At 42.6% G+C, this 20,387-nt stretch overlaps 1 protein-coding gene across 1 annotated transcript in view; it reads left to right on the top strand.

Annotated features, from left to right (window-relative positions):
- The window catches only part of RNF38 (ring finger protein 38), a 121,983-nt gene that overhangs the window by 27,639 nt on the left and 73,957 nt on the right, over positions 1-20,387 (top strand). The gene's annotated exons all lie outside the window — the stretch shown is intronic.

Consider the following 20,387-nt stretch of genomic DNA (forward strand, 5'->3'; position numbering starts at 1 on the left):
ACATCTTAAACTTAAATACAATTGTTATGAAATGAACTTTTGTGGTCTACATCAGCAGCTCTCAACCTTTTGGGCATCAGGGACCGGTTCCGCGGGAAGAGTTTTTTCCCAGGAACCATAAGGGGTGTGAATTCGTGTTCTGCCTGTATCCCATGGATGGGGCTTTGCTTATTTCCGCAGCCCAGTTTCTAGCATGGACTGGGATTTGGGGACCTCTGGCGTACATTATACTTTGTCATAAAATATTATCCTGATGTACTCATTCACTCAAAGCTTGGAGTCAGAATTATAATATGTGAAGTGACAAACAAACAACATTCAGCAAAGAAAAGGAATATTTAAAAAATGTATGTTTTTACTGATTTAGTCCCATGTTTACTATATAGGCCAGCTAGTTGACATGCAAGGTACAATAAGAAAGTGTTCCAAATGCAGGATGTAGAGTTGAATTGATTGCATTGTAGCTTCGCTCTTCATTCTAAGATCTGCTTTGAAATTCAGGAATGTCCTCCTTAAGAACAGTAGCAGTGCTCTCTTACGAATCTGATGTGCTCAGTGGTTTTAGCAAATGATGATAGAGACCATATAATAGATCGCACAGACTGGGCCTCCTCCGAATCCCATCTGCCAGTCAATGCCGACTGGCGACTACACGGAGGAGAGCCTTTTCTGTTGCAGCTCCGACCCTGTGGAACGACCTCCCCGTCGAGATTCGCACCCTCACCACCGTCCAGACCTTCCGCATAGCCCTTAAGACCTGGCTATCCCATCAGGCCTGGGGATAGGTTCCCAATTTACCCGCCCGAGTGTTGACTGTTGAATGCAAGTTGTGTCTTATCATTTTATTTTGTTCACATATTGTTTGTTTTTGTATTGCACCCCCTTCCCTACGATTGTAAGCCGCCCTGAGTCCCCTCAGGGAAAAGGGCGGCCTATAAATCCCAATAAAATGTCTAAAAAAAAAATGGAATGGAATGAAACACTTTATTTAACCAAGTGTGATTGGACACACAAGAAATTTGTCTCTTCTGGTGCAGAAGCTCTCAGTGTGCATGCAAAGTAACAGGAGGATGAGGAGGATGAGGAGAATGAGGATGAGGATAATAATACCACCACCACCAAAAAAGGTGGAAGAAGATATCCATTGGAGTCTACATCTGCCCTGTTTGGTTGCAAAAGAGGATAATCAGGTGATAAACTCCAATAATGTTGGCAAGGATATGAAGACAAAGATGGCATTCTACTGTTACTATTAAATAATTCTTAGGGTGAGGAACTCTATTTAAGCAAAAACAAACTTATCACACAAAGCCAGGGAGAATTGCCTATTCAGAATTATTTGTAGAATGTTTTTACATTTGAGTAGTTTTAACTGAAAGCTTATAAATAGATGCATTGATCAATACTTTTTGGATACAAACAGGTGTGATTTTAATTATATACATTCAAATGGTACGGAAAAGGTGAGTGCACGTAAGGATAGTTCAAGGCTTCATTTAATAAAGAGGTGAAATTTATTGAATGGTGGACCTTAGCTAATACTTCTTTTAAAAATCTAGATAGCAAAGTTCATTGATATGCCAGCTAAGTTAAAAAGAAAAGTTGACTTAAAGAATTAGAGTCTGCTTTGTAGTGCCATTGATTTGAAGATGGATATTCTCTGCCAGTATCTAATTTGGTGTAAGTACACAGTGGCAAAGACAGATCACCAAAAACAATATAGCATCATTTGGAAGTGAAAATTACAATGGTTTTGATGAAAAGTGTTGTTACAAGATTTGGAAATTAATTAGTTAGAATTAGTTAAAATTCCAAGGAAGTATTGGGGCATTGCAATAAAATAGAAGTGTGTATTTAGACAGTGATCAGATAAAAAATAAATTATACTATATTATGCAGGTTGGCATATAATTAATGAAATATAGTTCTGTACCTCTAAAATAATTGCATTCACTTTCCTCTCAGGTTTTTTTTTAAAAAAACACACAATTCCCTGTTTTTACAATAATAAAGTATGTGTGGCGTTCACAGTTCAACCCTAATATTCTCTTACATCAATAAAATAGTTATAAATTGATTTGTTCCTGCCTGGATAATAAAACTGATTTTAATTCTCCTCCTGTAATAAATTTAAATAAATTAAAATTTATTTTTCCAGTCCATCCTCAACTTATACACATAGCATGATGAACACACAAATTCCACCTCCTCTAAACTTTTTCTACCTTGACTGTTTTTACTATGATTCATTGGAAAATAAATTTTGAGAACTCAAAATGAAAGAAGCAAAAAAGCTGCTAAATGTACTGCTATTAAAAAAAAGATAGAATATCTATATTTCTGCTGACATGACCAGCAAATAGTGGAACAATTTTGAGCATTCTTTTGAAGTGGAACATAGGAAATACAGCACTGCTATCATGCCTGTAGAGCAATGGTCCTGAAAAATCTTCAGCTTATTGACCCTTTTGTGATTGTTTATTGACTCCCAAACTTTTATTACATGAAAATAGTTTAGTAAATACTATTTAAATAGTACTATTAATAAGAACGTTGACAAATTCGCTATCAGTCAATTGCAGCTTTATTCAGGATAGCTTACAGCCTGTGACAATACCTCTATTACTGTCAAACAACAACAGCTTTCTATCCCAGGTCCTTCAGAAGCACTTGATAGATGGATCAAAATGCCAGCTCCAATCTGAACATCTGTCTGAATGTGTGACAAAAACCAACAAAAACCATAATATACAGTCCCATCAGCCCTTGGATCAGCCATTGAGACGGTGACTTGATTGCTCTTGCTTCGTTTGCTTTTTCCTGAGTGCTCTCAGCACAGACATCACTATATCTGCTAGCTGGTTAAGGCTGTAAATATGTATGGATACCTGAGCGTTAAAGGTATATATTCCTTTTTAAATGTAAAAATGTAAAGGGTTTGTTCCCCTTACTCAGTAAATGACCTGCTGAATCTTGTCCGCTTGCCCTTGGGAGGCATGGAACCAAGAGAAGGTATTTTGGTGAGAGGTTTATTTGTTTAATCAATTTATATGGTGACACCTATCTCCAAATACATGATTCTGGGCAGCTGGCAATAATTAAAAATAAGTTAAAAACCATTTGAACAAAATTTAAACAAGGTATACAGCAGCCGAGAAAAACTAACCAACAACCACAATTAATGCAGCCATTATAAGGGTTCAGCCATACACTCAGGCCTCAGGCTTGATAATAAAATCAGGATTTCAAGGCCTTATGAAAAGCCAGCAGTGAATTTGAATGTTGGAGAACTCCAGAGGGAAGATAACCATGGCAGAAAAGCCTCTCTTCCTGTATCCTGTTAGATGTCACTCGCCCGAGATTTTTACCATAATATTTTGAAGGCTGGACATCCTGCATCATCTTGGCCTGGAGAAAGACCACAAGAAGGACAGGACAGACAGCAAACTACACAACTATCAGATAAGATGGAGCATCTCTCTCTCCTAGAAGCGCAAGGTGTTATGGAACAAATACCTAGCCGTAGGATTACTAGATGAATGGAGAAACAAGCTAAAAGGCAACAACCTCAACAATCACCGGCCGTCGATCAAGGAGCTACAGTAACAAGTCTGGAAGCAGTGGGAGGAGCTAGGCCTAAGGTTAAACAGGCCATGCAGGAAGCTCTACAAAAGCTTCAGTCAACCAAAGATGACAGCTAAGATCTTAACATGGAATGTCAATGGATTGAATTCTCCACAGAAGAGAAAGAAAATACTTCACAATCTTAAACAGTTTAAGAATGACATAATTTGTTTGCAAGAAACTCATATCAAATCAACTGGTCAAAAATATCTGATTAACTCAAAACTTGGTTAACATTTTGTAGCTTCTGCTATGGAAAAGAAAAATGGTATAGTTGTATACTTAAGAAAAGACATGAAAGCTGAATTAATTGAAGCAGATCCCTTCGGAAGATATATCGTGTTAGATCTAATCCTAGAAGGGAAAAAGACATTACTTTTGGGAATTTATGCTCCTAATCAACAGCAAGACGGATTCTATAGAAATCTTCATGCCAAATTAGTACAGTGGGACTATAGGTCCAGTATACTATTGGGTGATTGGAATGGTGTGATAGACACTAAAAGAGATAAGAAGACTTCTCGCCCAAATACTAAGATGCGAGCAAAGCTACCCAAACCTTTTTTTGACATGATGGACGACTTTGAATTGAAAGATATTTGGCGAGAAAGAAACACAGAGGAATATGATTTCACTTTCTTCTCTGATAGACATCAATCCCTTTCAAGGATTGATTTTATACTAATCACTAATGATTTGCTTTCTAGGGTCAAGAAGACAAAGATTGCGGCTAGGGTCCTTTCGGATCATAACCCAGTTTGGATGGAATTGGGAAGGGTAGTGCAAGCAAGAAGGTCTTGGAGATTGAATGAAAACTTATTTAGATATGAAAGTATATTAATGATTGTAAAAAATTGTTATCTGAATATTTTGTTTTGAATATGAATAAGGGTACATCTATGGAATTCATATGGGATGCAAGCAAAGCGTATATGAGAGGAGTGCTGATGAATATAAATAAGACACATAGATATAAACAAGGGCTAAAATGAACAGAATTGGAAGAGGAAATTAAGAGAAAAGAGTTGGAGTTAACAATGAATCCAGGCGATACAAAGGTTAAGGAAGCTATCACCATATTAAAATCTCAATTTGACATGTTGATCTCTGACCAGGTAGCCACTAATTTATTATATGCAAAACACAATACTTTTTGTAACGCAAACAAACCTGGCAGATGGTTAGCTTATCAGACTAGGAAAAAAAGGAAAACTCGAAATATATCTAAACTGATTTACAGAGGGAAGGAGGTGTTTCAACAGGAAGAGATTCAAAAGGCATTTCGGGAATTTTTTACAGAATTGTATAAAGGGGATAAAATTAATGGTTTATATATAGACAAATATTTAGATAAAGAGAAAATACCCTCAGTTAGAGAAGAGCACAGGCAAAAATTGAATCAACCAATAACTTCGGGGGAAATTTTGCAGGTAATTAAGCAATTAAAGTTAGGGAAAGCACCAGGTACAGACGGTTTGACAGCGGTTTTACTATAAAAATTTACAGTTAAAAATGGTAGAACCTCTTAGAGAATTATTTAATAAGATTCAAACGGAAGGTAAAGTGCCTCCATCTTGGAAGACAGCGTTTATATCTTTGATACCCAAAGAAGATCAAGATACTACCCAACCAAAAAATTATAGACCTATCTCATTACTTAATGTAGATTATAAAATTTTTACTAAAATAGAGCATGTCTTTCCTGCCAGATCTAACAGTATGGGTATACATTATGGGGAGAGATGCAAATAACCCAGTCATAAAACCAAGTTGCTCTATATCTGCTGCTCCAACATTCTAACTAGTTCTGCATACCTAGAAAAGTAGCTAAAAATTCAGTAGCTCATCCTATGTTTAAGTGTGCTAGGAAAGTCATAATGTTAAGCATCTTGACTCTCACAAGGGCTTTTGTGTTACTGGTGACAATATCTAGAAGAGATGCAAATAAGGGTGGTTTGTGCTTACAGCTGTCACACTGCTAATTTCTCATAAAAAAAGTTTTAGTGTTCATAGTACACATTATGTGTTCTGTAAAGTTATCTCTGAATTGATCTTGCACACCATATCTTGTTATATAAAATTTGGAAACCGTATAAAAATACAGTGACAGAAAATCAGCAATATTTGAAGGCAAAGTTTTGTCCTGAGCAGAGATTCTTCTGAAAAGCATCTGGTTCCAGCTTTAGCAGGAAAGAAACTGAAATAAACACATAGTGTTCAGAAAGGGATATCTCAACTACAATTTTGCAGCAGGAGTAAATGCATTATGGGGGAAACAATGGCTAATTGGATTTGGTTTTAGGATTTGCAGTTTTTTAAAATTATGCAAAAGTCTGGATATATGTTATGAGAGAAAAGAGTAAAAACTATTGTGTACATAGCTCTAAATACAGAAGCCACTCAGCAGAGATTTTGGGGGGTCTTAGGCCATGACCCTTGGTCCTACCCAATGGAAACTATTACAAGGAGAGAAAGGCAAAGGGTAATGTGCGGAATGAAAGATTGATATCAATATATCACCCAGCCATTGTTTTCCTCAAAGGCTTCTTTAAGTATGCATTTACATGTCTGTTGAATATTCAGTAAGCATCTTCTCTTGCTATTATGCATGTTCTCCTAGCATCCTACTGCTCTGAAAGAAGGGTTAAGAGTTCAGAACATGAGCAATTGATGATAAATTCCAGCTTCTTAAGGATTTGGAGTCCTCTTTCCTTGCATCTGTTTCTGTTGAAGTGTTTGCTGCTAGGAATATATAATTTTAGCATGCAGGAACATCTGCATAACTATAACATTTGAGATATATAGTTGTCATTAATAGTTGTCATTGTCAATCTTCTGATATGGCTTCCTCAAGAAACTTTTGACAGGAGGTTTCCTAAGTGCTGAAATCTTAATCCGAAGAGATTTATAAAATGTATAGGCACTTGGACAATTTTTAGAAGCCTCATGTTGAGACAATTATACTTATTATCTGGGTATCCAAATTACTTTGTTATATAAAATAATACATTATAATAACAGGTAATATACATAATACAGCCTTTATGGGGTGTAAACTACTAAAATAGTTTGCCACACAGTATGAGAACTAATGTGATCTAGTAGTTACCAGGCTAGAAACTAGATGATGTGAGTTACAATAATGAAAGTTGGCTGGGAGACTCGGGCAATCATCCTGTCTCCACCAAATCCACCTCACAGGGTTGTTGCGAGGAAAATAGGAGGGAGTTTTAGGTATCCTCACTACTTTGAGTTATTTATAAGAACAATAAAGTCCTGAGCAGAGATTCTTCTGAAAAGCATCTGGTTCCAGATTTAGCAGGAAAGAAACTGAAATAAACACATAGTGTTCAGAAAGGGTTATCTCAACCACAATTTTGCAGCAGGAATAAATGCATTATGGGGGAAACAATGGCTACACACACACACACACACAGTAGAACCTCTGGTCACAAACGCTTCTGACTATGAAATTGGGTTCTGACCAAAAAAATTCACATTTTTTCCCTGCGGCTGATTTCTTCTTCCACGCCATTTTTTTTGTAAGCGCCAAAATTCCAAAATTATGTTCGGGTCACAACCAAATTGGTTTGCAACCAAAGTTATAGAAAAGTTTCTTGGAGATCTTTGTTACCCTGTAGGAATTCTATGCTTTATCTGTAGGTAATTACTTTATTGATTGGTACAATGAAGATTGTGTGTGTGTCTGTGTGTGTGTTTGTTTGTTCATCATTCATTCATATGCACACACAGTCTGTATGTATAGGAAAGTTCTTACTATAAGACTTATTCCAAAATAAAAGCAAGCATGATCTTACTAGATTTCCACAAATGAGTGGATGTGATTACCACTTATCATTTTAAACAAGATTGACAAAATCTGTACTTATTTCTCCATAAGGTTCTATGTTCCCTGAATAGTTCTCTTTTTTTAAACTCTATTTTTCCTATGCTAAAGGGCAGTACACACTTTTGAAATTCTTACAACTGCCTTTCCATTATTGAAGCCTTTTAAAATAAAAACAATACGGTGGTTTTCAATCAAGTGTCCTATTTTCCATTCCTCCCTTTTTCCATTCTGCCCATCTGAGAGCGAAAGAGAAGGGTTGGATTAACATTGCAGCCTGATGGAAAGATTCCAACTGTAGCCTCTTTTTGTGTAACTTCAATTTGCAGTGCCAACAGATGGTAACTAAAATTTTGATTACAGGGTTTAAAGAATATTCTTTGCTACCCCACCATGTTTAAAACACTTCGTTTCTTAAGAAGCCACCATCTTAGATAAAAAGAGGAAATGATGTTATACTCCAGGTTAACAATTCCAACTTTAAAACCCCCAGGCTCACAGTTAGAACATCGATTCTCAAACGTTTATTGCCTTTCTAAACCTGTCCTGCCTTGTTATCTTAACAGAAGTACCCTGTGTAGACCTGAAACAGGTTGCTAATGAAAGTCTAAGTGAGGGTTTTTTTCTATGTGATCATACTCAGTTGGTGTCAGGCTTCTCAGAACTGATCCTCAAGACCAGCTTGTCCAGGAAGATTATGGGCTGCTGATCACTTCTCCAAGGCAGGAGTGTATACATTACCCTCTTATCAAATTCCAACCACCAAAAAGGCAACCTCTCTAACATTTTTTGTACTATGTATTAAAATTGGCATTTTCTGACTATGCTTCACTTTATTATGAGTGAACTACCCTACTTCAGTTGGCTACTGGATACAGGTACTCCTCGACTTACAATTACAATTGAACCCAAATTGAGCCTAAGGATAGAAAGGTATGGAGAGTATAATGAATGATATTGATGTAAACTAGTTTAAGCCCTGTTCTCCATAGTGAGGAAGGAGTATCCAGAATGGGTTGACCTCGTCCTCTCATGATTGGATGAGTCAGATAAGCTCTTTTGGGCAACACCCCCTGGCCACCAGGTATTCCCCAGTTATTGACTCATCCACTCACAGGAAGGTGCAACATTCTGGATCTCCAGTAATTTACAAAGGATTAAGGAAAATAAGCTTGGACCTTGTGAATCTTGCCTCCCTACATCGCACACAGCCTCCTCCTGTAAGGACTGGACTGCCACAAGCCCCCTGGGGCGGCACGCTGCCCTGGCCACTGAGTGAGACCAGAGTCACTCAGTGAGGACCTTTGCCGGGCAAGCAGGATGAGAGGGCACAAGCCTCCTGGAGGCAAGCCCTTGCTGCAGAAGTTCACAGGCGCAGGAGTGCTCCCCCGCTCCCCTCAGGGGTTGAGCCACGAACCGCGGCTTGTTAAAATGCCCTGGAGGGCCTGCGCTGGCAGCAATCACCAGAGAACAAGGTGAGAGCCGGAGAGGCTCAGAAAGAGTTGCGGGAGGCAGGAGGAGGCGAGAGAGAGAGCCTCCAGTGGCAGCTGAAGCCACATGGCAGCCTGCAAAGGCACAAGCCATTTCCACATGCTCCAACAAAGAGGAGCTTTTTGAATTTGGAGCCGGGGGCCATCTTGAAACCACGTAGTCCAAGATGGCAGCCCCAGCAGCTCAGAGGAGGTCGGCAGGAGCCGAGCTCTCAGCCATGCAGCAACAATATCGGAGGCTCTGAGGAGCCCTTAAAAAGGTTAGAGACCATCGCAGAGGCATTAGCCAAGGGCGGGGGAGGCAGGCAAAGGCCAAAAGGAGGAATATCTCCATCAAGGGGAGTTAAAGAGGCAGGGAGTGGATCAATTCCCCCCCACCAAGCCTACCTCCAAGGTAAAACACAGAGGCAGCTGCCACAAGGCCTGCAGCAGGAAGAACCCCCACCCCAACCTGAGGAAAGATTACCACTCTGGCAGGGCGGCAGAAGGGAACCCCTTCCTCCAGGGGAGGATTCCCTTCGGCTTTGTTATCCAGTGTTCCAGCAACCTTGCTATCACGATTTATCCAAGCCCTATTCTGTCCTTTTCTGATTGCCTGAGTAGCAGGAGAATTCCAGAGGCTTCTCCTTTAAGAACACTTCCCCTTTAAGTAAGAGAAAGAGGGGGGGGCGAGAAGGCTCTCAGCTATGGCAATTAACTGCAGGAGGCCACAGGGGAGAGCGGCAGCTCTTAGTAGCACAAGCTGTTTTTTGGTTTTTTGTTGCTAAGTCCTGAGGGCGGGCTATAGTATTTGCTCCGCAGAGCCATTTGGGAAGAAGGGGGAGGAGAGGCCCCACGTGGCCCAAGATGGCAGCCCCCTGCAGCTGGAGGACACAAGCAGTAATCAAGTCCTCGCTGCTAAAGCCTGCAGCTCCACTGGAAGGACAGAAGAGCCTCCAATCAGGTTAGAGATTACCCCTGAAGGCCCATCCAAGGGTGGAGGCGACTAGGCAAAGAGCAAAATACAATGCAATACAATACTATACAATACAATAGCAGAGTTGGAAGGGACCTTGGAGGTCTTCTAGCCCAAGCCCCTGCCTAGGCAGGAAATCCTATACATTTCCGACAAATGGCTATCCAACATCTTAAAGACTCCCAGTGTTGGGGCATTCACAACTTCTGAAGACAAGTTGTTCCACTGATTTAATTGTTCTAACTGTCAGGAAATTTCTCCTCAGTTCTAAGTTGCTTCTCTCCTTGATTAGTTTCCACCCATTGCTTCTTGTTCTTCACTCAGGTGCCTTGGAGAATAGTTGGACTGGCTCTTCTTTGTGAAGTATTGGAACACTGCTATCACGTCTCCCCTAGTCCTTCCATTCATTAAACTAGACATACTCAGTTCCTGCAACCGTTCTTCATAGGCTTTAGCCTCCAGTCCCCTAATCCCCTTCGTTGCTCTTCTCTGCACTCTTTCTAGAGTCTCCACATCCTTTCTACATCATGATGACCAAAACTGAATGCAGAATTCCAGGTGTGGCCTTACCAAGGCCTTATAAAGTGATATTAACACTTTACGTGAGCTTGATTCTATTCCTCTGTTTATGCAGCCTAGAACTGTGTTGGTCTTTTTGGCAGCTGCTGCACACTGCTGGCTCATATTTAAATGGTTGTCCACTAGGACTCCAAGATCCCTTTCACAGTTACTACAGTGGAGCAAGGTATACTGTACCTGTGCATTTCGTTTTTGTTGCCTAAATGTAGAACCTTACGTCATTGAATTTCATTTTATTAGATAGTGCCCAATGTTCAAGTGTATCAAGATCTTTCTGTATCTTTAGCCTCTATTCTGGAGTGTTGGCTACTCCTGCCAGCATGGGGTCATCTGCAAATTTGATGAGTTCCCCGTTTATTCCATCATCCAAATCATTGAGAGCTAACAGGCATTCTGGCTCCTTCTTATGGCTGCTTGAGGTAACAGCATCCAACCACATTTGCAGCAGTACTTAAGGAAACAGTACTACTATCATGGCATATATATTGCTAACCCAACTGTTAGCTTACATACCTAACACCCTCATCCAAATCACTGATGAAGATGTTGAAGAGTACTGGGCCCAACACAGAGCCTTGGGGTACTCCACTGCATACTTCCCTCCATGAAGAGGCAGTTCCATCGAGGACTACACGTTGAGTGCGGTTGGTCAACCAGTTCGAAAGGCATCTGGTGTGATGCTGTCTAACCCACATTCGTCTACTTTATCTAGTAGTAGGTTATGGTCTACCTTATCAGGACTTGCTGAAGTCCAAGTAAACTATATCAACGGCATTCCTCTGGTCCATTAGTTTTGTCACTTTATCTAAGAATGTAATAAGGTTAGTCTGGCATGATCTGTTTTTGACAAACCCATGTTGACTTTGACTTTGGCTTTTGATCTGTTTTCGCCCTTTCTGAAGATGGGAACCACATCAGCAATCCTATGGTAGTTCCCCGGTACTCCAGGATCTCTGAAAGATATAATTCAGTTGTTTGGAGATCTCATCTGCCAGTTCCTTCAGATCCCTGGGATGTAATCCATCCGGTCCTGGGAATTGGATCTTGTCTAGGGTAAACAGGTGCTCACTTACCTTTTTCTTCCCTATCTCAACTTGGGTTCCTAATCTGATTTTTGTGATGCTGTTTTTGATAGGTTGAACTGTTTTATCACTTTGTTAAAAACACAAGTTAAATAGTTCTGCTTTCTCCCTGTTGCTTGTCACCTTCTTGCCACTTTCTCCCAGCAATGGACCAATTGTTTCCTTAACATTTTTCTTGTTTTTAACATGTTGGAAGAAGCTTTTTTTGTTAGTTTTTACTTTTGTGGCAGGCCTTTCTTCATTGTGAGCCTTAGCTTTCCTCACTTCATCTTTATAGGCTCGGGCTATTTGCTGATATTCTGCCTTAGTTATGTCCCCCTCTTTCCACTTTTTATACTTATCTTTTTTTGTCTTTCAATTTGTCAGAGAGTTCCTTATGTAGCCATGCTGGTTTCTTTTGGGAGCTGTTATTTTTCTTCTTCATTTGTATTGTACTAGACTGAGCTTTTGTAACCTCATTTTTCAAAATTTCCCAAGCTTCTTGAGTTGTTTTCCCCTTGAGGATTCTCATCCATGGAATTCTTCCCAAGCTCTCTCTAAGTTTATTGAAATTAGCTCTCTTAAAGTCCAAGACTCTAGTTTCTTTTTGTTCTACTACTTGTGTTTGCATAATGTTGAATTCCAATATTGCATGGTCATTTGCCCCCAGGATTCCTGTGGCTTCAACACCTTCTATCATTTCCTCTCTGTTAGTGAGAATTAAGTCCAATATGGCTGGATCCCCTTGTTCCCTTCTCTACTTTTTGGGAAACAAAGTTGTCTGCTAGGTTTGTTAGGAACCTGTTGGATCTTCCACTTGGTGCAGAGTTTGTTTCCCAGTTGATGTCAGGGTAGTTAAAATCCCTCATTACTATTGTGGTGTGATTCCTACATACCTTAGTTAGCTGACTAGCAAAAAGTTCATCTACTTCTTCTGCTTGGTTGGGTGGCCTGTAGTATAGACCTATGGCAATGTCATTTCCCCCCAACCTTTAATATTGACCCAAATGCATTCAAGATAGTTCTCATCATTGTTGTGCTCTATTTTTGTAGAGATGTAGTTATTTCTTATATATAGTGCAACTCCACCTCCTCTTTTATTTGGTCTATTTCTTTTAAATAATTTAAATCCTTCCAGCTGTATGTTCCAATTGTAGGTTTCATCCCACCAAGTTTCTGTAATGGCAACAATATCGTATCTGCCCTCATTTACTTGAATTTCTAATTCACCCTGTTTATTCTTCATACTCTGTGCATTGGTGTATAGACATTTGAATCCTTTAAACTTTTTTTAACCTTTGCTTTTATTTTTAACAATATAAACAAAATTTAACAATATAAATAAAATAAATATAAATAACAATATGACATTATAGATAGCAAATTGAAGAAACTAAGAACAAACAAGAACAACAACAATAACAATAACAACAACATTTGATGGGAAATCGCCATGCAGGGCTTTGTAGGTCAGGAGATTATGTCCTCCAGCTGCATAATCTCCATTGCTGGAGGCGTCCTGTGGGCAGACAGAATAACAGAATTAGAAGGGATCTAGAAGGTCTTCTAGTCCAACCCACTGCTCATGAACACATTCCCAGCATCACATCTGTCTGTCTGCTGGGCTAAAGAGACAGCTTTTGGTGCAGCCCATCAAGAAGAGAGAGACTGGCTCCTCGCAAGTAATGCAGCTGACCTTCACTACTCCTGATTTTCTCTCCCCTAAAAGTTCTTGGTTGAGGCGCAGAAGGCAATTCCTCCTCCTCATCACTAGCAAGCTGGCAGCTGCCTGCTTTCCCCACCTGAAGCCTCAGGGCTGCCATGTGGCAGCTGTTGTTTCAGCCAAATCACTCTTGACAGGCTGCTTGGGACCATTGACCAACTCACCTCCCGAGGTGCCTAGGGCTGGTTCCTCCTCCTCCAAGCTGACCTCTGGAGGGGAATCCGAGGAAGCATCTGGGGGAGGAATCAAAGACTATTATTAGTACCATGTTGCCCTTTGTAGAGCTACTTGTACCTGCCCTCTGCTCTTCCCAGGTGGCATATTGGACACCTTCCTATCTGTGGGACTCATACCTCTTCCTATTGAAGAAGACGGTCCAGGGAATCCAGGATGTCCTCTTCCAGGCTGCTAAGATCCTCCAGAGTGTCTTCTTCCTTTGGAGAATCCTGTGAACAACAATGATTCCTCTTAAGCAATCAGAGAAACGAAACTCAGAATTCCTTAAAAAAGAAACTACTGAATGGGGATCACATTTCCCATTTAGAACACCAGTCCCTGATGCTTTGCAGCAAAGGAACCAGTCGCATCAGAGCTTGGGTGCATATAGTTAGACTAAGTACCTTGTCCCAAGGGCCGGGTGTCCCCTTGCTCCACTGCCCAGAGAGCTCCAGCACAGTTCCCTCAGGTTAGGAGAACTGACTCCTAACCTGAGGGAACTCTATCCCTGCCCAACTGAAAATACTATCTTTCTTACCCATGGACTGGAAGAGGAGCTGGCCTCCGCATCCTGGTCCCAGCTATCCTCAGATTCCTCCTCCAGAAGGTCAGCAAGGGAGTCCACCTCCCAGAGGCTGCTGGTCCTGGAGCCCACCAGGACTGTCAGGGAATCCTGCAAATAACAATATGGAGGCTAAATCCTAAGCTTTCTGCATCCCAATAATATTGCTAGAAGATAGGGTGCATTCAGGCCCTAGGGGCCAACAGCAAGAGAGCCTTTGCAAGCTTTAAGCTTAGAAATTTCTCCCACTCCCATCAGGAGTCGTGGCATAGCCCTAACCCTAACCCTAACCATCGGCCCCATTACCAAAACTTTCTTACCTCTGGAGAAGAGGTGTCCTGCCCAGGAGAGAGCTCCTCCTCCACTGGTTGGTCCTGTGGTTCCTGGAATCAAAATACCAAGATTTTGTCTGTTAGCATATTAAGAAATCCATAGAGACAGGATTTCTTCTTTTTACATGGGGAGGAACTGTCCAGTCCTTACCAACTCAGTGGAGGTCTCCAAAACGGTGGACAGCCATGGCCTGCGGTGCTCCTGCCTTTCCTCTTTGGGGGGAGAAAACAAAAGTGTCAAAGATCAAAAGAAGCCCTGGGCCCTTTTGTAAGAGTGGTCATGTGGAAGCTCTAGGAACCCTTCTGGCTGGCCTGCCAAAGGACTTGGCCTTCCAGTAGGATTCCCCTGAGATGCCTCTCCTCTGCAAGTGTTTCACCCTCCGAAGTGATACCTACCCTGAAAGGCAGTCACCGCTTCCCTCCTGCACATCCCCTGGGCTCAGAGCCGTCCCCATCGGATGGAATTCTTCCGATGGATCCTGCAATAAGAATGCAAATATTCTGTCTCTTGACATTTTAACCAATGCATCAGAGTCAGGGCTTCTGCCACTACCATGGGGAGGAGCTGGTCTGGCCTTACCGACTCAGTGCAGGTCTCCCAAATTGTAGGTAGCCGCGGCGTCTACTTCGAACAGCTCTCATTTCTGGGGAGAGACCAAAGTCATTCTTTTGTTAGCAGAGGTACAGGCAGAGGGTAGAGATACCTGCCCTCTATCAACCTTTCTTCTAGCCCTTCTCTTGGGGGCTTCAGAATCCCTCAGCTAACAATACTAACCTCAGTGAAATGAGAGCTGGCCTGACATCTTCCTTCCTGGAACTCCGGGTGGTGGCAGGACCACCCATCACAACCTGCAAGAAACAATTGTTTATTGAAGGCATAAATTAAAAGTCCTCTGCACATATATCTTCCCCGGGAAAAAGGGCTGCATTATAGAGGGCAAAGAGATAGCAGATCATGGGAAATGTGGCTGATAATGTGGGCTGGCCAGGTTCCCCCCAAGTGGGAATTCCTCCCTTCCCCCACCCGGTTTTGAAGCATGAACTGGCGTTCTTGCAGAAGCGTCCTTACCCCAGGAGAGGAAGATGTAACGCCATCAGACACATGATGTGTCTCCCATTCTCCCTGCTGGTCTTTCAGTTCCTGTGCCGTCCTGACCAAAAGAAGAAAGTAACATGTCAAAAAACATCCATCTAGCTCAGCCTCCTTTCTCAGCCCAGCCAGTTACCCTGCCCATCTTTTTGCCCTGAAGCCCCTTCTTGACAGAAAGCCATTTGGAGAGAGGCTCTTACAGAGTCCGCAGTCCATGAATGGTGCCCCCCCCCATGCCCAGGGTTTAAGGAAAATGAGGTGGTACCTATCAGGAGGCACAGGAAGGTCTTCAACATTGCTCTTCAGACAACAGAAAAGATGCGAACACCTTTTCCGGATGTTCTGTGAAGAGAAGAGAAATAGCTGTGAATCAGTCAGAAGTTTCTTGGCAGCTGAGATGGCCACACTTACTCTGAAGAGCCTTCTGAGAGCCATGACCAACTAGTTGCACGTCCTTTCACTGCACGAAGGGAGAATGGGCAGCTGGGCACTGACTAGTGGCTTTTCAGGGAAACTGACAATCTGATTCCCTCGGCAACCAAGTAAACAATGGCCATATTCTATACCCACCCAAGGAGGGCAGCTCACCTGGGTCTAGGAGTGTGGCCAGTGGCTGATTCCCTTTGTGGCCTTTTAGCCTGTGTGTTTCATGTGGGAAGTTGTTGGTTCATGCCCCTTTTTGCATTTTTTTTTTACCTTTGTGGCAGGCCTTTCTTTATTGTGAGCCTTAGCTTCCCTCACTTCATCTTTACACGCATTCTAGTGGCTGACCATTGAACTCCGTCTGTGTTTGCCTTCAGAATATTTCTGAGCCAATCCTATTCATATAATCATAGCACTCTTATAGCCATGGAAAAAGGATCAGACAGGCCGGTCCCCATGCCAGAACCCACCACAAACTCAGAATGGGATGTCCGACTATGAGAAATCGCAGAAGCGCCTCAGATAGCCTATGATCTTAGATAGCATTCGCTGAGGGCAGAACATATAGCAGGGGTGGAGAACATCAGAGCCAACTGGCTCAGCCAGACTGAGGTGGACAGTTTGGAGTGGAAGCTGCAGCCAGCAATCTTCGAGGAGCTGGCGGAGTGCTTCGGACGCCCGGAGGTCGACTTATTCACCACGCCCCTCAACGCTCAGCTCCCGAGGTTCTTCTCCAGGTACCAGACATGGGGGGGCAGAAGGGGTGGATGCTCTGCGAAGCCCCTGGCCCAGGGGTCTTCTGTGTGCCTTTCCGCCCTTACCCCTGATCCCCAGGGTCATATGGAAAATCCTTCAGGAGGGGGCGGAAGTGGTTCTGTTGGCCCCTCACTGGCCCCGGAGGCCATGGTTTGCAGATCTCCAGTAGCTTTCAGTGGAGAGGCCCTGGAGAATCCACCAGGAGAGGATATCCCTCAACCAGGGGTCGCTGGAGCACCCAGACCCTCAATGGCTCCAGCTGACCGCTTGGCATTTGAGCGGAGCATCCTGGGGAAAGACCTCTTCTCCCCCAGGGTGATACAGACTATCCAGACTGCCCGCACACCCTCTACGGAGCGTATCTATGGCTCCATGTGGTGGGCCTTTGCCTCATGGTGTAACTCCCTGAGGTATAATCCTATCCAGGCCATGGTGCCACAGGTTCTGGACTTCCTCCAGGCAGGCCTGGGCAGAGGGTTAGCTTCTAACATGATTAGGAGACAGGTTTCAGCCATCTTGTCAGTTCTCCTGTGTGGCAGGAACCAGAGTTTGACTCACCATCCTATGGTCAGGCAATTCCTCAAGGGGGCTTCCAATCCCAAACCACCCACGGTACTCAGGTACCCTTCCTGGGACTTACACAGGGAAGGGGGCGCTCTAACAGGCGCTCCGTTTGAGCCTTTACGAACAATTTCCCTTAAGTTCCTGACTCTTAAGGTGGCTTTCCTGGTGGCCCTCACCTCCGCCAGGCGGATATCCAAGCTGCAAGCTCCGTCCACTAGGGAGGATCTCTGTGTCTTCCACCAAGACAGGGTGGGGTTATGACTGGATCCGTCCTTCATCCCCAAGGTGTGCCCCTGCTTCCATCGAGCCCAAGAACTGATTTGCCCAACTTCTGTCCAAACCCTTCTCACCCATTGGAGAAGAAGTGGCACACTCTGAATGTAAGGAGGACTCTGAGGATTTACCTCAGGAGAACCAGGCCAAGATACGTTTGTCTCCTTCCAACTAAGGTCCCTGGATAACAAGGTAACTTCCACCACAATAGGCAGGTGGTTGTGAACCTGCATTGCCACTGCATACCAATCGCAGGGCTTACAGACACCAATCATATCATAGTTCATTCCACGCGGAGCGTAGCCACATCCACGGCCTGGGCCATGCAGGCATCCCTGGCTGAAATCTGCAGAGCAGCCATGTGGGCTTCCGCCTCTCCCTTAGTTAGGAACTATAAACTGGACTCTTTTGCCTCGGCAGAAGCCTCATTTGGCTGCAGGGTGTTGCAGGCGGTTCACAGGGCGGGGCCCACGCCTCAACTGGCATGAGTTGGGGGCATGTGACATCAGGGGTCTCCCTCCCTAGGGACGTGTAGGCTTTGGTACGTCCCATTCGGGATACTCCTCCTCCCTCACTATGGAGAAAGGGCGTTGGTACTTACCTGATACGCCTCTTCTCATAGTGGGGGGAGGAGTATCCAGCCTCTCCCTGACTATGTTTGTATGACTAAGAATTATGTTCATTGTTTATGAAGTTATATAAATATTGATGTTGGAAACATTAAAAGCTAAGAACTGAATTAAGAGTCTGGAGTGAATGGTGCAACGAGTCGGATAGAGTTCTTCGCCAATAACTGGGGAATACCTGGTGGCCAGGGGGCATTGCCCAAAGAGCTTATCTGACTCATCCAATCATGAGCGGACAAGGTCAAGCCATTCTGGATACTCCTCCCCCCCACCATGAGAAAAGGCATATCAGGTAAGTACCAATGCCCCTTTCCTTTTATTTTTCTTGTCTTATATTATTGATATCTTTGGCTTGCTATTTCTTACTCCTTTTCTGTGCACTGAATAATCTTGCTTATCCTAAAATATCGTATATATGTATATGGTTTTCAGGGGTGTCAAACTGGCAGGCCGGATGCATTACACACATGCCATGCCCGCCCCAGCTCCACAAATGGGAGAAACATTGTGAAACGTCACATGACAGCAATGTGATGTGGCGAGTTTGACCTCCCTCCCATGATGTATATTATACTAGACCAGTGACCCATTGAATCATCATTTCAGAGATATTTCCTTAGATTCCTCAATGCCTTCAACCATGGCAGAGCTTCTACATACTTGAAAAGTTCTTTAAAATTCAAAGAGGTATTCAGAGATGTATCTGCCTTCAAAGTAGCCCATGTTGAATTGTATAATATAAGTCAGTGATAGCAAACCTTTTTGACACTAAGTGCCCAAACCAGAATGCATGTGAATGTATGCTGGCCAGCTAGTCTTTGCAGGCATTGGAGCACTGAAAGATGGCCAAAAACAGGCCATTTTTTGGCTCTTGGGGGGGCTGTTTACAAGCTGTTTTTTGGAACATTTTTGGGCCCAAAACAGCCCAGAAATGGACTGTTTTTTGGCTGTTTTTCAGGCTGTTTTCCAGCACTCCTGCACCCACAAAACCGCAAACCAGAAAAGCAGCTGGCGATGGCAAGCATGCCCACAGAGAGGGCTCTGCATGCCACCTCCAGCACGCATGCCATAGGTTTGCTATCACGGACATAGGTCATATAGTCTATGATATATATGGTAGTTTTTGATTTACAACAGTTCATGTAGTGACTGAAGTTACGAAGGCTTTGAAAAAAATATCTTTTGACCATTTTTCACACGACTGCTGCAATGTGCTCATAGCCACATGATCAAAATTCAGATGCTTGGCAACTGACTTACATTTTTGATGGTTTCAGTGTCCCAGGATCATATGATTTTGCTACCTTCTGATGAGCAAAGTCAATGGGACTGCCAGATTACTTAGTCACCCTGTTACTAACTTAACTACTGTAGTGGCTCACTTAGCAAAACTGACAAGGCAGGTCATAATATGGAGCAAAATTCACTTAATAATTGTCTCACTTAGCAACAGAAGTGTTGGGCTAAATTGTGGTAGTAGGTCAAGGACTACCTGTATAAATAGCTCATCATGAAGGCAGCCAAACATTAGATGTTGACCTAAGGAAATGTTTTATGACATTTTATATTGTGTCATCAGCTGCTTTATGATCATTTTTAGGTCATGAAATGTTTTATAAAATTTGTGAAATTTTAATTTGACAGGAGTTATGGGTTCCAGATTTTGGATGTGTTCTGTACATTAGCCTATTTGAAGTAACTTAACTCAAAGATTGTTGCCCTATGATGCAATGTTTTACCCAGTTGAAGAAGAGTTTAGAAGTATATAGATCAGTGTTTCTCAACCTTGGCCACCTGAAGATGCGTGGACTTCAACTGCCAAAATTCCCCAGGCAGCTCTGCTGGCTGGGGGATTCTGGGAGTTGAAGTCCACGCATCTTCAGGTGGGCCAAGGTTGAAAAGCACTGATATAGATAAAGGAAAGGGGAAATATTATTGTCAAAAGAAGTTTTGTCTGCATTGAATGTCAATTCCAATTGCTTAAGAGATTAAATTATTTCTATTGGTTTAAAACCATTTCAAAATCTTGTACACACACACACACACCCACACACACACACGCACACACACCAGACATTGGTTCCTTTTCTATTCCCTGACAATTGATTCAGAAGCACACTCTCTAGAAATAAAATACAGTTGCTATAATTAATTAGTATTGCTAAAGCTACTTTGTATAAATTGTCTAATTTCTTAAGCCATTAGCCATATTCCATCTTGTGCTACTAAAGTCTACAAATTAATCAGGTTTTCTGTCAAAAAAAAA

The sequence above is a fragment of the Thamnophis elegans genome, chromosome 3, assembly GCF_009769535.1.
Source record: "Thamnophis elegans isolate rThaEle1 chromosome 3, rThaEle1.pri, whole genome shotgun sequence".
NCBI lineage: Eukaryota > Metazoa > Chordata > Lepidosauria > Squamata > Colubridae > Thamnophis > Thamnophis elegans.